Source organism: Eleutherodactylus coqui, chromosome 3 (assembly GCF_035609145.1).
Source record: "Eleutherodactylus coqui strain aEleCoq1 chromosome 3, aEleCoq1.hap1, whole genome shotgun sequence".
Classification (NCBI taxonomy): domain Eukaryota; kingdom Metazoa; phylum Chordata; class Amphibia; order Anura; family Eleutherodactylidae; genus Eleutherodactylus; species Eleutherodactylus coqui.
The window spans coordinates 129,419,762-129,436,769 of NC_089839.1; positions in this window are offsets into that span (position 1 = coordinate 129,419,762).

A 17,008-nucleotide genomic window follows, 5' to 3' on the forward strand; every position below is an offset into this window, starting at 1 on the left:
TACGCTGCCTACAGTATCTATCTGCTGGGGGTTGTAGTCCTAATTAATACGCAGCTAAGCGTTACAGCAGGCTTGCGCAAAATTGTTTCCTGGATCTGCTGTCTCTGTTACATCAGCGCTGTCATACCCGCCAGAGGGAAACAGTATACATAATATTATACGCTGCCTACAGTATCTATCTGCTGGGGGTTGTAGTCCTAATTAATACGCAGCTAAGCGTTACAGCAGGCTTGCGCAAAATTGTTTCCTGGATCTGCTGTCTCTGTTACATGATCGCCGTCATCCCGCCAGAGGGAAACAGTATACATAATATTATACGCTGCCTACAGTATCTATCTGCTGGGGGTTGTAGTCCTAATTAATACGCAGCTAAGCGTTACAGCAGGCTTGCGCAAAATTGTTTCCTGGATCTGCTGTCTCTGTTACATGATCGCCGTCATCCCGCCAGAGGGAAACAATATACATAATATTATACGCTGCCTACAGTATCTATCTGCTGGGGGTTGTAGTCCTAATTAATACGCAGCTAAGCGTTACAGCAGGCTTGCGCAAAATTGTTTCCTGGATCTGCTGTCTCTGTTACATGATCGCCGTCATCCCGCCAGAGGGAAACAGTATACATAATATTATACGCTGCCTACAGTATCTATCTGCTGGGGGTTGTAGTCCTAATTAATACGCAGCTAAGCGTTACAGCAGGCTTGCGCAAAATTGTTTCCTGGATCTGCTGTCTCTGTTACATGATCGCCGTCATCCCGCCAGAGGGAAACAGTATACATAATATTATACGCTGCCTACAGTATCTATCTGCTGGGGGTTGTAGTCCTAATTAATACGCAGCTAAGCGTTACAGCAGGGTTGCGCAAAATTGTTTCCTGGATCTGCTGTCTCTGTTACATGATCGCCGTCATCCCGCCAGAGGGAAACAGTATACATAATATTATACGCTGCCTACAGTATCTATCTGCTGGGGGTTGTAGTCCTAATTAATACGCAGCTAAGCATTACAGCAGGCTTGCGCAAAATTGTTTCCTGGATCTGCTGTCTTTGTTACATCAGCGCCGTCATCCCGCCAGAGGGAAACAGTATACATAATATTATACGCTGCCTACAGTATCTATCTGCTGGGGGTTGTAGTCCTAATTAATACGCAGCTAAACGTTACAGCAGGCTTGCGCAAAATTGTTTCCTGGATCTGCTGTCTCTGTTACATCAGCGCCGTCATCTCGCCTGAGGGAAACAGTATACATAATATTATACGCTGCCTACAGTATTTGTCTGCTGTATCAGCTCAGCATTTTAAAAAAATAGAAGCAAAATACTTAAGGCCTACTACTGGCCTTTGGCCACTTGACTGCTTCTGCGCTGTAAATTCCACTAGCTCAGTCATACGCACCTACGTCTCACTGCAGGCGTGCACAAAATTGTTTCCTGGCTCTGCTGTGCGTTCCGTAAGGGAAGTCAGCCTCCAACCACAGGCCAAAAAGCGACACATTTAATTACAGCATTCTGTTTCTGCACTACTGGTAATACAGCATGCTGAGGGGTAGGGGTAGGCCTAGAGGACGTGGACGCGGGCGAGGACGAGGAGGCCCAAGTCAGGGTGTGGGCACAGGCCGAGCTCCTGATCCAGGTGTATCGCAGCCGACTGCTGTGGGATTAGGAGAGAGGCACGTTTCTGGCGTCCCCACATTCATCTCACAATTAACGGGTCCACGTGGTAGACCTTTATTAGAAAATGAGCAGTGTGAGCAAGTCCTGTCGTGGATCGCAGATAGTGCATCCAGCAATCTATCGACCACCCAGAATTCTGCGCCGTCCACTGCTGCAACTCTGAATCCTCTGGCTGCTGCTCCTCCTACCTCCCAGCCTCCTCACTCCTTTACAATGACACATTCTGAAGAGCAGGCAGACTCCCAGGAACTGTTCCCGGGCCCCTGCCCAGAATGGCCAGCAATGGTTCCTCTCCCACCGGAGGAGTTTGTCGTGACCGATGCCCAACCTTTGGAAAGTTCCCAGGGTCCGGGGGATGAGGCTGGCGTCTTCCGGCAACTGTCTCAAGAGCTTTCAGTGGGTGAGGAGGACGATGACGATGAGACACAGTTGTCTATCACTCAGGTAGTAGTATATGGAGTAAGTCCGAGGGAGGAGCGCACAGAGGATTCGGAGGAAGAGCAGCAGGACGATGAGGTGACTGACCCCACCTGGTTTGCTACGCCTACTGAGGACAGGTCTTCAGAGGGGGAGGCAAGTGCAGCAGCAGGGCAGGTTGGAAGAGGCAGTGCGGTGGCCAGGGGTAGAGGCAGGGCCAGACCGAATAATCCACCAACTGTTTCCCAAAGCGCCCCCTCACGCCATGCCACGCTGCAAAGGCCGAGGTGCTCAAAGGTCTGGCAGTTTTTCACTGAGAGTGCAGATGACCGACGAACAGTGGTGTGCAACCTTTGTCACGCCAAGATCAGCCGGGGAGCCACCACCACCAGCATGCGCAGACATATGATGGCCAAGCACCCCACAAGGTGGGACGAAGGCCGTTCACCGCCTCCGGTTTGCACCACTGCCTCTCCCCGTGTGCCCCAACCTGCCACTGAGATCCAACCCCCCTCTCAGGACACAGGCACTACCGTCTCCTGGCCTGCACCCACACCCTCACCTCCGTTGTGCTCGGCCCCATTCACCAATGTCTCTCAGCGCACCGTCCAGCCGTCGCTAGCGCAAGTGTTGGAGCGCAAGCGGAAGTACGCCGCCACGCACCCGCTCGCTCAAGCGTTAAACGTGCACATTGCCAAATTGATCAGCCTGGAGATGCTGCCGTATAGGCTTGTGGAAACGGAGGCTTTCAAAGGTATGATGGCGGCGGCGGCCCCGCGCTACTCAGTTCCCAGTCGCCACTACTTTTCCCGATGTGCCGTCCCAGCCCTGCACGACCACGTCTCCCGCAACATTGTACGCGCCCTCACCAACGCGGTTACTGCCAAGGTCCACTTAACAACGGACACGTGGACAAGCACAGGCGGGCAGGGGCACTATATCTCCCTGATGGCACATTGGGTGAATTTAGTGGAGGCTGGGACAGAGTCAGAGCCTGGGACCGCTCACGTCCTACCCTCCCCCAGAATTGCGGGCCCCAGCTCGGTGGTGGTATCTGCGGCGGTGTATCCTTCCTCAACTCAACCACCCTCCTCCTCCTCCTCCTACGCAACCTCTATCTCGCAATCAAGATGTGTCAGCAGCAGCACGTCGCCAGCAGTCGGTGTCGCACGTCGTGGCAGCACAGCGGTGGGCAAGCGTCAGCAGGCCGTGCTGAAACTACTCAGCTTAGGAGAGAAGAGGCACATAGCCCACGAACTGCTGCAGGGTCTGACAGAGCAGACCGACCGCTGGCTTGCGCCGCTGAGCCTCCAACCGGCATGGTCGTGTGTGACAACGGCCATAACCTGGTGGCGGCTCTGCAGCTCGGCAGCCTCACGCACGTGCCATGCCTGGCCCACGTCTTTAATTTGGTGGTTCAGCGCTTTCTGAAAAGCTACCCACGCTTGTCAGACCTGCTCGGAAAGGTGCGCCGGCTCTGCGCACATTTCCGCAAGTCCCACACGGACGCTGCCACCCTGCGCACCCTGCAACATTGGTTTCATCTGCCAGTGCACTGACTGCTGTGCGACATGCCCACACAGTGGAACTCTACGCTCCACATGTTGGCCAGGCTCTATGAGCAGCGTAGAGCTATAGTGGAATACCAACTCCAACATGGGCGGCGCAGTGGGAGTCAGCCTCCTCAATTCTTTACAGAAGAGTGGGCCTGGTTGGCAGACATCTGCCAGGTCCTTGGAAACTTTGAGGAGTCTACCCAGATGGTGAGCGGCGATGCTGCAATCATTAGCGTCACCATTCCTCTGCTATGCCTCTTGAGAAGTTCCCTGCAAAGCATAAAGGCAGACGCTTTGCGCTCGGAAACAGAGGCGGGGGACAGTATGTCGCTGGATAGTCAGAGCACCCTCATGTCTATATCTCAGCGCGTTGAGGAGGAGGAGGAGGAGCATGAGGAGGATGAGGAGGAGGGGGAAGAGACAGCTTGACCCACTGCTGAGGGTACCCATGCTGCTTGCCTGTCATCCTTTCAGCGTGTATGGCCTGAGAAGGAGGAGGAGGAGGAGGAGGAGGAGGATCCTGAAAGTGATCTTTCTAGTGAGGAGAGCCATTTGTTGCGTACAGGTACCCTGGCACACATGGCTGACTTCATGTTAGGATGCTCGACCCACGGTATAAGGAGAACCTTTCCACTCTCATACCCGAAGAGGAAAGGGGTTCGAGAGTGATGCTATACCACAGGACCCTGGTGGACAAGCTGATGGTAAAATTCCCATCCGACAGCGCTAGTGGCAGAAGGCACAGTTCCGAAGGCCAGGTAGCAGGGGAGGCGCGGAGATCAGGCAGCATGTACAGCACAGGCAGGGGAACACTCTCTAAGGCCTTTGACAGCTTTCTGGCTCCCCAGCAAGACTGTGTCACCGCTCCCCAGTCAAGGCTGAGTCGGCAGGAGCACTGAAAAAGGATGGTGAGGGTGTACGCAGCCGATCGCACGACCGTCCTCCGTGACGCCTCTGCCCCCTACAACTACTGGGTGTCGAAGCTGAACACGTGGCCTGAACTCACGCTGTATGCCCTGGAGGTGCTTGCTTGTCCTGCGGCTAGCGTCTTGTCAGAGAGGGTGTTTAGTGCGGCTGGGGGAATCATCACTGATAAGCATACCCGCCTGTCAACCGACAGTGCCGACAGGCTTACAATCATAAAGATGAACAAAGCCTGGATTTCCCCAGAGTTCTCTTCTCCACCAGCGGACAGCAGCGATACCTAAACAATACATAGGCTGCACCCGCGGATGGAAACATCATTCTCTATCACCATCAAAAACGGGGACCTTTTAGCTTCATCAATCTGTGTATTATATTCATCCTCCTCCTCCTGCTCCTCCTCCTGAAACCTCAAGTAATCACGCCGAACGGGCAGTTTTTCTTAGGCCCACAAGGCTCAGTCATATAACTTTTGTAAACAATGTTTATACGTTTCAATTCTCAATTCAATAAAGCGTTGAAACTTGCACCTGAACCAATTTTGTATTTTAACTGGGCTTCATCAATCTGTGTATTATATTCATCCTCCTCCTCCTGCTCCTCCTCCTGAAACCTCGCGTAATCACGCCGAACGGGCAATTTTTCTTAGGCCCACAAGGCTCAGTCATATAATTTTTGTAAACAATGTTTATACATTTCAATTCTCAATTCAATAAAGCGTTGAAACTTGCACCTGAACCAATTTTTATTTTAACTGGGCTGCCTACAGGCCTAGTTACAAATTAAGCCACATTAACCAAAGCGATTAATGGGATTCACCTGCCCTCTTGGTTGGGCATGGGCAATTTTTCTGAGGTACATTAGTACTGTTGGTACACCAATTTTTTGGGCCCTCGCCTACAGCGTAATCCTAGTAATTTTTAGCCCACCTGCATTAAAGCTGACGCTACCTCAGCTGTGCTGGGCACTGCAATGGGATATATTTATGTACCGCCAGTGGGTTCCAGGGAGCCACCCATGCTGTGGGTCCACAGGGACTTCACATTAGGGATTTGTACCTGCCAGTGTCTATGTATTAAAAACCCCGGTCAGACTGGGGCATGCAGTGTGGGCCGAAGCCCACCTGCATTAAACCTGACGTTACCTCAGCTGTGATGGGCAATGCAATGGGATATATTTATGTACCACCGGTGGCTTCCTGGGACCCACCCATGCTGTCGGTCCACACGGAGTTGTAACTCCATGTGTCCACTTCTAAAGAACCCCAGTCTGACTGGGGCATGCAGTGTGGGCCGAAGCCCACCTGCATTAAACCTGACGTTACCTCAGCTGTGATGGGCACTGCAATGGGATATATTTATGTACCGCCGGTGGGTTCCAGGGAGCCACCCATGCTGTGGGTCCACAGGGACTTCACATTAGGGATTTGTACCTGCCAGTGTCTATGTATTAAAAACCCCGGTCAGACTGGGGCATGCAGTGTGGGCCGAAGCCCACCTGCATTAAACCTGACGTTACCTAACCGGGGCGGGTCGGCCGGGCGGCGCGGGCAGGAGGCACAATTCTTATTCTTTTTCCTTTTTTCTCTCTATCTCCTTTTCGCCCTTATATTTTCTTTTTTTCTTTTGTTTTTCTTTCCTTCTGCTTTCCCCACTCTCCCCATCTACTACCCCCCCCCTTTTTTTCCCCCTTTAAACTCTCACACCTAGTTCCACACCCACCCATGTGGTTCTACTACCCCAGACTGGGGCAACATTGACATTTATATAGTCAGTTGCAATGTTAGGGAACGGATATTCCCATTACTCGTTAATTTGTCTAATGAATAGGATTATTACTAGAGATGAGCGAACGTACTCGTCCGAGCTTGATACTCGTTCGAGTATTAGCGTGTTCGAGATGCTCCATACTTGTAACGAGTACCACGCGATGTTCGGGTTACTTTCACTTTCATCTCTGAGATGTTAGCGTGCTTTTCTGGCCAATTGAAAGACAGGGAAGGCATTACAACTTCCCCCTGCGACGTTCAAGCCCTATACCACCCCCCTGCAGTGAGTGGCTGGCGAGATCAGGTGTCACCCGAGTATAAAAATCGGCTCCTCCCGCGGCTCGCCACAGATGCGTTGTGACACAGCTGAGGGAAAGTGCTATCGTGTTGGAGCTGCTATAGGGAGAGTGTTAGGAGTTATTGTAGGCTTCAAGAACCCCAACGGTCCTTCTTAGGGCCACATCTAACCGTGTGCAGTACTGTGGAGGCTGCTTTTTGTAGTGTTGCACTTTTTTTTTTTGGTATATCGGCCGTGCAGAGCATTGCGCCCTGCAGTAATACTCCAGGGACAGAAGTGTGGAGGCAGGGACAGAAGACATATTCATTGAATATAGGCAGTGGGCCTTTGCTAAAAAAATTTGGGCAAAAAATCTATTTGGCCTGCCTGTCACTGTGCTCAGTGTTCTGGGTCTGTGTGTGCTGGGTGTAGTAGTTCTACAAAATCATACGCAGCCAGCTAAGTGTTACAGCAGGCTTGCGCCAAATTATTTCCTGGCTCTGTCTGGGCTCTGAAATCACTGCTGTGTTGCAGTTGACAGTGCAACACTCTGCAGTTCTGTGACATACTCCAGGGACAGAAGTGTGGAGGCAGGGACAGAAGACATATTCATTGAATATAGGCAGTGGCCCTTTGCTAAAAAAATTTGGGCAAAAAATCTATTTGCCCTGCCTGTCACTGTGCTCAGTGTTCTGGGTCTGTGTGTGCTGGGTGTAGTAGTTCTACAAAATCATACGCAGCCAGCTAAGTGTTACAGCAGGCTTGCGCCAAATTATTTCCTGGCTCTGTCTGGGCTCTGAAATCACTGCTGTGTTGCAGTTGACAGTGCAACACTCTGCAGTTCTGTGACATACTCCAGGGACAGAAGTGTGGAGGCAGAGACAGAAGACATATTCATTGAATATAGGCAGTGGGCCTTTGCTAAAAAAATTTGGGCAAAAAATATATTTGGCCTGCCTGTCACTGTGCTCAGTGTTCTGGGTCTGTGTGTGCTGGGTGTAGTAGTTCTACAAAATCATACGCAGCCAGCTAAGTGTTACAGCAGGCTTGCGCAAAATTATTTCCTGGCTCTGTCTGGGCTCTGAAATCACCGCTGTGTTGCAGTTGACAGTGCAACACTCTGCAGTTCTGTGACATACTCCAGGGATAGACGTGTGGAGGCAGGGACAGAAGACATATTGATTGAATATAGGCAGTGGGCCTTTGCTAAAAAAATTTGGGCAAAAAATCTATTTGGCCTGCCTGTCACTGTGCTCAGTGTTCTGGGTCTGTGTGTGCTGGGTGTAGTAGTTCTACAAAATCATACGCAGCCAGCTAAGTGTTACAGCAGGCTTGCGCAAAATTATTTCCTGGCGTTCCGTAAGCGAAGTCAGCCTCAAACCACAGGCCAATAAGCGGCACATTTAATTACAGCGTTCTGTTTCTGCATTACTGGTAATACAGCATGCTGAGGGGTAGGGGTAGGCCTAGAGGACGTGGGCGCGGCCGAGGACGCGGAGGCCCTAGTCCGGGTGTGGGCACAGGCCGAGCTCCTGATCCAGGTGTATCGCAGCCGACTGCTGCGGGATTAGGAGAGAGGCACGTTTCTGGCGTCCCCACATTCATCGCACATTTAATGAATCCACGCGGTAGACCTTTATTAGAAAAAGAGCAGTGTGAGCAGGTCCTGTCGTGGATGGCAGAAAGTGCTTCCAGCAATCTATCGTCCACCCAGAGTTCTGCGCCGTCCACTGCTGCAACTCAGAATCCTCTGGCTGCTGCTCCTCCTTCCTCCCAGCCTCCTCACTCCATGAAAATGACACATTCTGAGGAGCGGGCAGACTCCCAGGAACTGTTCTCGGGCCCCTGCTCAGATTGGGCAGCAGTGGTTCCTCTCCCACCAGAGGAGTTTATCGTGACTGATGCCCAACCATTGGAAAGTTCCCGGGGTCCGGAGGATGAGGCTGGGGACTTCCGGCAACTGTCTCAAGACCTTTCAGTGGGCGAGGAGGCCGATGACGATGAGACACAGTTGTCTATCAGTGAGGTAGTAGTAAGGGCAGTAAGTCTGAGGGAGGAGCGCACAGAGGATTCAGAGGAAGAGCAGCAGGACAATGAGGTGACTGACCCCACCTGGTTTGCTACGCCTACTGAGGACAGGTCTTCAGAGGGGGAGGCAAGGGCAGCAGCAGGGCAGGTTGCAAGAGGCAGTGCGGTATCCAGGGGTAGAGGCAGGGCCAGACCGAATAATCCACCAACTGTTTCCCAAAGCGCCCCCTCGCGCCATGCCACCCTGCAGAGGCCGAGGTGCTCAAAGGTCTGGCAGTTTTTCACTGAGAGTGCAGACGACCGACGAACAGTGGTGTGCAACCTTTGTCGCGCCAAGATCAGCCGGGGAGCCACCACCACCAGCCTCACCACCACCAGCATGTGCAGACATATGATGGCCAAGCACCCCACAAGGTGGGACGAAGGCCGTTCACCGCCTCCGGTTTGCACCGCTGCCTCTCCCCCTGTGCCCCAACCTGCCACTGAGATCCAACCCCGCTCTGAGGACACAGGCACTACCGTCTCCTGGCCTGCACCCACACCCTCACCTCCGCTGTCCTCGGCCCCATCCAGCAATGTCTGTCAGCGCAGCGTCCAGCCGTCGCTAGCGCAAGTGTTTGAGCGCAAGCGCAAGTACGCCGCCACGCACCCGCACGCTCAAGCGTTAAACGTGCACGTAGCCAAATTTATCAGCCTGGAGATGCTGCCGTATAGGGTTGTGGAAACGGAGTCCTTCAAAAGCATGATGGCGGCGGCGGCCCCGCGCTACTCAGTTCCCAGTCGCCACTACTTTTCCCGATGTGCCGTCCCAGCCCTGCACGACCACATCTCCCGCAACATTGTACGCGCCCTCACCAACGCGGTTACTGCCAAGGTCCACTTAACAATGGACACGTGGACAAGCACAGGCGGGCAGGGCCACTATATCTCCCTGACGGCACATTGGGTGAATTTAGTGGAGGCTGGGACAGAGTCAGAGCCTGGGACCGCTCACGTCCTACCCACCCCCAGAATTGCGGGCCCCAGCTCGGTGGTGGTATCTGCGGCGGTGTATGCTTCCTCCACTAAAGCACCCTCCTCCTCCTCCTCCAACGCAACCTCTGTCTCGCAATCAAGATGTGTCAGCAGCAGCACGTCGCCAGTAGTCGGTGTCGCGCGGCGTGGCAGCACAGCGGTGGGCAAGCGGCAGCAGGCCGTGCTGAAACTACTCAGCTTAGAGGCACACGGCCCACGAACTGCTGCAGGGTCTGACAGAGCAGACCGACCGCTGGCTTGCGCCACTGAGCCTCCAACCGGGCATGGTCGTGTGTGACAACGGCCGTAACCTGGTGGCGGCTCTGCAGCTTGGCAGCCTCACGCACGTGCCATGCCTGGCCCACGTCTTTAATTTGGTGGTTCAGCGCTTTCTGAAAAGCTACCCACGCTTGTCAGACCTGCTCGGAAAGGTGCGCCGGCTCTGCGCACATTTCCACAAGTCCCACACGGACACTGCCACCCTGCGCATCCTGCAACATCGGTTTAATCTGCCAGTGCACCGACTGCTGTGCGAAGTGCCCACACGGTGGAACTCTACGATCCACATGTTGGCCAGGCTCTATGAGTAGCGTAGAGCTATAGTGGAATACCAACTCCAACATGGGCGGCGCAGTGGGAGTCAGCCTCCTTAATTCTTTTCAGAAGAGTGGGCCTGGTTGGCAGACATCTGCCAGGTCCTTGGAAAGTTTGAGGAGTCTACCCAGGTGGTGAGCGGTGATGCTGCAATCATTAGCGTCACCATTCCTCTGCTATGCCTCTTGAGAAGTTCCCTGCTAAGCATAAAGGCAGACGCTTTGCGCTCGGAAACGGAGCCGGGGGAAGACAGTATGTCGCTGGATAGTCAGAGCACCCTCCTGTCTATATCTCAGCGCGGTGAGAAGGAGGAGGAAGATGAGGAGGAGGGGGAAGAGACAGCTTGGCCCACTGGTGAGGGTACACATGCTGCTTGCCTGTCATCCTTTCAGCGTGTATGGCCTGAGGAGGAGGAGGAGGATCCTGAAAGTGATCTTCCTAGTGAGGACAGCCATGTGTTGCGTACAGGTACCCTGGCACACATGGCTGACTTCATGTTAGGATGCCTTTCTCATGACCCTCGCGTTACACGCATTCTGGCCACTACGGATTACTGGGTGTACACACTGCTTGACCCACGGTATAAGGAGAACCTTTCCACTCTCATACCCGAAGAGGAAAGGGGTTCAAGAGTGTTGCTATACCACAGGACCCTGGCGGACAAACTGATGGTAAAATTCCCATCCGACAGCGCTAGTGGCCGAAGGCGCAGTTCCGAGGACCAGGTAGCAGGGGAGGCGCGGAGATCAGGCAGCATGTACAGCACAGGCAGGGCAACACTCTCTAAGGCCCTTGACAGCTTTATGGCTCCCCAGCAAGACTGTGTCACCGCTCCCCAGTCACGGCTGAGTCGGCGGGAGCACTGTAAAAGGATGGTGAGGGAGTACGTAGCCGATCGCACGACCGTCCTCCGTGACGCCTCTGCCCCCTACAACTACTGGGTGTCAAAGCTGGACACGTGGCCTGAACTCGCGCTGTATGCCCTGGAGGTGCTTGCTTGTCCTGCGGCTAGCGTCTTGTCAGAGAGGGTGTTTAGTGCGGCTGGGGGAATCATCACAGATAAGCGTACCCGCCTGTCAACCGACAGTGCCGACAGGCTAACACTCATCAAGATGAACAAAGCCTGGATTTCCCCAGACTTCTCTTCTCCACCAGCGGACAGCAGCGATACCTAAGCAATACGTAGGCTGCACCCGCGGATGGAAGCATCGTTCTCTATCCCCATCAAAAACGGGGACCTTTTTGCTTCATCAATCTGTGTATAATATTCCTCCTCCTCTTCCTGCTACTCCTCCTGAAACCTCACATAATCACGCCGAACGGGCAATTTTTCTTAGGCCCACAAGGCTCAGTCATATAATTTTTCCAAACAATTTTTATACGTTTCAATGCTCATTAAAGCGTTGAAACTTTCACCTCAACCAATTTTTATTTTAACTGGGCTGCCTCCTGGCCTAGTTACCAATTAAGCCACATTAACCAAAGCGATTAATGGGTTTCACCTGCCCTCTTGGTTGGGCATGGTCAATTTTTCTGAGGTACATTACTACTGTTGGTACACCAATTTTTGGGGGCCGTCGCCTACAGTGTAATCAAATTAATTTTTAGCCCACCTGCATTACAGCTGACGTTACATCAGCTGTGTTGGGCACTGCAATGGGATATATTTATGTACCACCGGTGGGTTCCAGGGAGCCACCCATGCTGTGGGTCCACAGGGAGTTGTAACTACATGTGTCCACTTCTAAAGAACCCCAGTCTGACTGCGGCATGCAGTGTGGGCCGAAGCCCACGTGCATTAAACATGAATTTATTACCTCAGCTGTGATGGGCAATGCAATGGGATATATTTATGTACCGCCGGTGGGTTCCAGGGAGCCACCCATGCTGTGGGTCCACAGGGAGTTGTAACTACATGTGTCCACTTCTAAAGAACCCCAGTCTGACTGCGGCATGCAGTGTGGGCCGAAGCCCACCTGCATTAAACATGAATTTATTACCTCAGCTGTGATGGGCAATGCAATGGGATATATTTATGTACCGCCGGTGGCTTCCTGGCCCCCACCCATGCTGTCGGTCCACAGGGACTTCACAATAGGGAGTTGTACCTGCCTGTGTCTATGCATTAAAAACTCTGCTCCGGTTGGGGCATGCAGTGTGGGCTGAAGCCCACCTGCATTTAATCTGACGTTAGCTCTGCTGTCCAGGGCACTGCAATGGGATACATTTATGTACAGCTGGTGGGTTCCAGGGAGCCACCCAGGCTGTGGGTGCACACGGAATTCCCATTGCGGAGTTGTACCTGCCTGTGACTATTTATAAAAAACCGCGGTCTGACTGGGGCATGCAGACACCTTGACAGAATGAATAGTGTGTGGCACAAAGGTTCCCCATTGCTATGCCCACGTGTGCAGCTCCAGATGGAGGTGGCACAGGATTGGATTTCTCATTGCTTCTGTACAGCATTATGGGCTATCACCCCGCCCCTTTTTAAGAGGGTCGCTGCCTGGCCGTGCCAACCCTCTGCAGTGTGTGCCTGCGGTTCCTCCTCATGGCAGACGCACTTTTAAATAGACATGAGGGTGGTGTGGCTATGAGGCCAGCGTGTGGCATGAGGGCAGCTGAAGGCTTCTCAGGGACACTTTGGTGTGCGCTGTGGACACTGGGTCGTGCGGGGTTGGGCAGCATGTAACCCAGGAGAAGTGGCAGTGGAGTGTCATGCAGGCAGTGATTGTGCTTTGTTGGAGGTAGTGTGGTGCTTAGCTAAGGTATGCCTTGCTAATGAGGGTTTTTCAGAAGTAAAAATTGTTGGGAGGGGGGGGCACTCTTGCTGCTATTGTGGCTTAATAGTGGGACCTGGGAACATGAGATGCAGCCCAACATGTAGCCCCCCACCTGCCCTGTCCGTTGCTGTGTCGTTCCTATTACTTTCTTGAATTGCCCAGATTTTCACAAATGAAAACCTTAGCGAGCATCGGCGATATACAAAAATGCTCGAGTCGCCCATTGACTTCAATGGGGTTCGTTACTCGAAACGAACCCTCGAGCATCGCGAAAGGTTCGTCTCGAGTAACGAGCATCCGAGCATTTTGGTGCTCGCTCATCTCTAGTGGCGATGGAGCAGGATTCAGGATTCAGTTACTCAAAAGGAGCTCTCAAGCATTATGAAAAGTTTGACTTGAGCAACGAGCACCCGAGCATTTTGGTGCTCGCTCATCTCTAGTGGCGATGGAGCAGGATTCAGGATTCAGTTACTTAAAAGGAGCTCTCAAGCATTATGAAAAGTTTGACTCGAGCAACGAGCACCCGAGCATTTTGGTGCTCGCTCATCTCTAGTCGTCAATAGTACTTCCCTAGAAAACCCCTTTAAGTGAAATATTAAATATATAACTGCATGGTACAAAGCATCAAATTGGGATCTTTTTACAAAATTTTAGGCTAAATATGTTTTGAAGCTCTATAACAATATTATTTAATCTAAACGTTAAACTCCATGTTTTGTGTAAAATATATAAACAGAAGTTGAATGATTATAGATTATAGGATGCACTAACTGCTTGCATTATAACCACTGTTTTAAAAGAGAGTACTATGTAGTACATTCATCATCATCTGGAATTGGTGTTGAATAAGCAGTACTTTGTGAAGATCACATCATTTATCCTCATAATATAACAACCATGCACATGAGAGCTTGGATAAAATTCTAATTCAGAACTCACTGAGCTGTAAAAAATTGGTGAATTTTAAATTGCACAAAGCTCTAATCACTTCACAAATCACTGACAACTGTTGGTATTTTACAATATAGGCCTTAAGTACCTTAAAAGAGTGCTTGATTTTAATCACAGTTTTTACATTTGTCGAGTGCTGTCATTCATCCCCAGTGAATGATGTTTACAGCATTTTAGAAAGTTATATGTTGCTATAAAAAGATAATTGATTTAAGTTGAGATCTATGAGAGCTGATGAAAAGCATATTTGCTGAACTGCAATTTTAGTTCTGTGTCAGAAGACAGTTTACCAAGTAAGAGATTTTACACATTTTATCTTGGATTAAGATTAAAAGTTTGTATTTGCCTAATTCAAATTGCAATACTTTTCTTTTCCATTTTTCTGTGTTTGCTAGATTTCGTAATATCTCAAAAAAATACTTATTGTATCCTTGTCTGGTTAAAAGTTAACACCTTTAACCCCTTAAGGACTGAGCTCTTTTTATCTTTTATGGGGTAGTGCCATTAGAGACCTTTCAGAATGCCCCGCCTGGGGAAACCTGCGGCCAGACAGATAGTTTTCCTGCGGCTACTGTTGGAGGAGAAATGTAGTATTACTTGATGGCCATTCAGATGCATGATAATCATGTAATACAAACATGACTCAATGACTGCTAGAACGCTTTAATACTGGTCATAGAGGGAAGCCCTAAATGGACTCCATTCAATAACGTTCATGTCTTACTAGGGCATATGCACAGGAGTAATGGGACAACTCCTTTAACCCCTTTGTGTAACACGTACAACTATATACATCCTAACTGCACATACCCCATGCAGTTAACATATATATAGTCATCCACAGACTAAGCTACGTATGGAGCGGGCTCAGGAGCTGAACCTTCGCCATACACGGCAGGTATCAGCTGTGTTTGACAGCCAACACCTGCAATTAGAAATAACTCAGATCAGCTGTTAACCTTTTAAATCCTGCTGTCCATTCTAAGATCTGTATCTAAATGTTCCAAACAGCATCCTCCACATAATAATAATATTAGTGGGATGTTATACAGGTGTCATGGCAGCCTGGGGACATTTGAAGGTCCCATGGTCTACCATAATTGTTTGCCTAAAAAAAAGAAGAGTGGAGGGTCAAGGCGCACTAACACAGGGCAGACAGATGGATCCCAAGGTGAGCAGGTAACGTTCAAAAGACCTTATTGAGAAGGGAAACACGTTAGAGTGCTGGAAAGTTGCTATTGCGGAACCAAAACACATTGCCCTTCATAATAAAGTCTTTTGAAATTAAATTGCTCATCTTGGGATCCATCTACCTGTCCTGTGTCAACCCCCCCTCCCCCCCCTCAAATCTTCACCTTCTAATGCATAGACACAGAGAAAATATTTCCCATCCAGTCAGAGGAGGTAGCAGCCGTCACTCTTAAAAGTGATATGACTTTTTTGTGACATATTTTACTATACTGATTTTTTTGTGGTAAAAGTAGGCCATTTTCATATTAAAAATACAAAAAATAAAGAAAACCGTTGAAAAAACCTTCCCTATTTAACTGTAATATCTTGTATATTTATGTACATGCTTCACTAATGGGGTATGAAATATATGCTTCATACTACTTAATTTAATACATGTAACATTTTTAACTGCATTGCAAAGATTACATTTTTGAAAGAAATTTTGAGTATTTTCACATAACTAGCAATGTTTACAGATGCTCAGAACCGCCCAAAATTGACCCCATTTACAAAAAAAAACTAAGTTATTCAACAATTAATGTAAAGTTAATTTATATGTGTTATTTGTAGGACATTGCATGCAAAGTTTTGGGCCTCGTGCCCACGGCTGGGTCAGATTCTGCCTGCAAAATATTGCAGCGGAATCAGACTCGGCGCAGAGAGCCTATACTCACCTCTCCGGAGCTGCTGCGAGTGTCTTGCCCGGTGAGCCGGCGTGCTTGTGCAGTGCAGCGCATGATGCGCTGGTGCTAGGCTGTGACGCAGATTCTCGCGGTACTTCCACAGTGCTCACTGCGGAAGTATTGCGGGATGGACGGCTTCCATTGACTGCAATGGAAGCTGTCCGCTTGATTTTTCGCACAGAATAGAACATGTCGCAATTCTCCCCTGCAAACAGAAAATCCTAGTTGCTTTTCCGCTCATGGGCATAGCAGAATTATTTACCACAACATGTCTATGGACAGACATTGCAGTGGAATTCACAGCAGGTGTCTTACCACTAATTCAGCAGCGATAATCCGTCCATGGGCATTGGGTCTTAGGTAGCATTTAGGTGTTTTTTAACATCAAATCAATCTTTAGGGACATAGTCGCCTTATATTGAACATGAGTCTAAAGAAATACACAGTTGAACTTATAACTCTGTTGAACCTATTTTCAGAAATATGCTGCATATTTATGTGTTAGGCAAAAAAATGAGATAAAACAAAAGAGAAAAAACGATACTCAATAGTACATCTCTGAATTCGTGCAAATATGCAGAGTTCTAAAGTTGGCATAAAACATATCCAATCATTTAGCGATAATTCCCTGCCAGCTGTTGATTCTACTCTCCATTGAAAGCACATGCACACCCAGCTGTATAAGGTAGATGGGAGATGGAGAAATCTGCAGGAATAACTATTGAACAAACACAGTAAGGTAAATGGGCAGCCTAAGATACCTTTAAATGGGATGATTGTCCCACAGAATATCGCTCCCGTGCTTTCACATTGGAGCGATAGTTGTTCAGAGAATGGTGGCGAAGCACACCGGAGATCTCTTCCAGCCACCTGCCTCCATTCAGTAGTTATTCATGTAGTAGATGAATGACTGCCTGTTTACACAGGCTAATAGGGGTCTGGAAGGAGTATTTTCCCCCACTGAGCTAGAACTCTCCAGGGGGTTTCTTCGCCCTTCCTGTGGATCTAGGCTTCCTGGAGTTGTCTCAGAAGACTTTTGGCCTGGAGAGAAAGGTTACAGCAAGTGTCACTGTAATCCTTCTGTTACTTATATATATAGTGGTGTT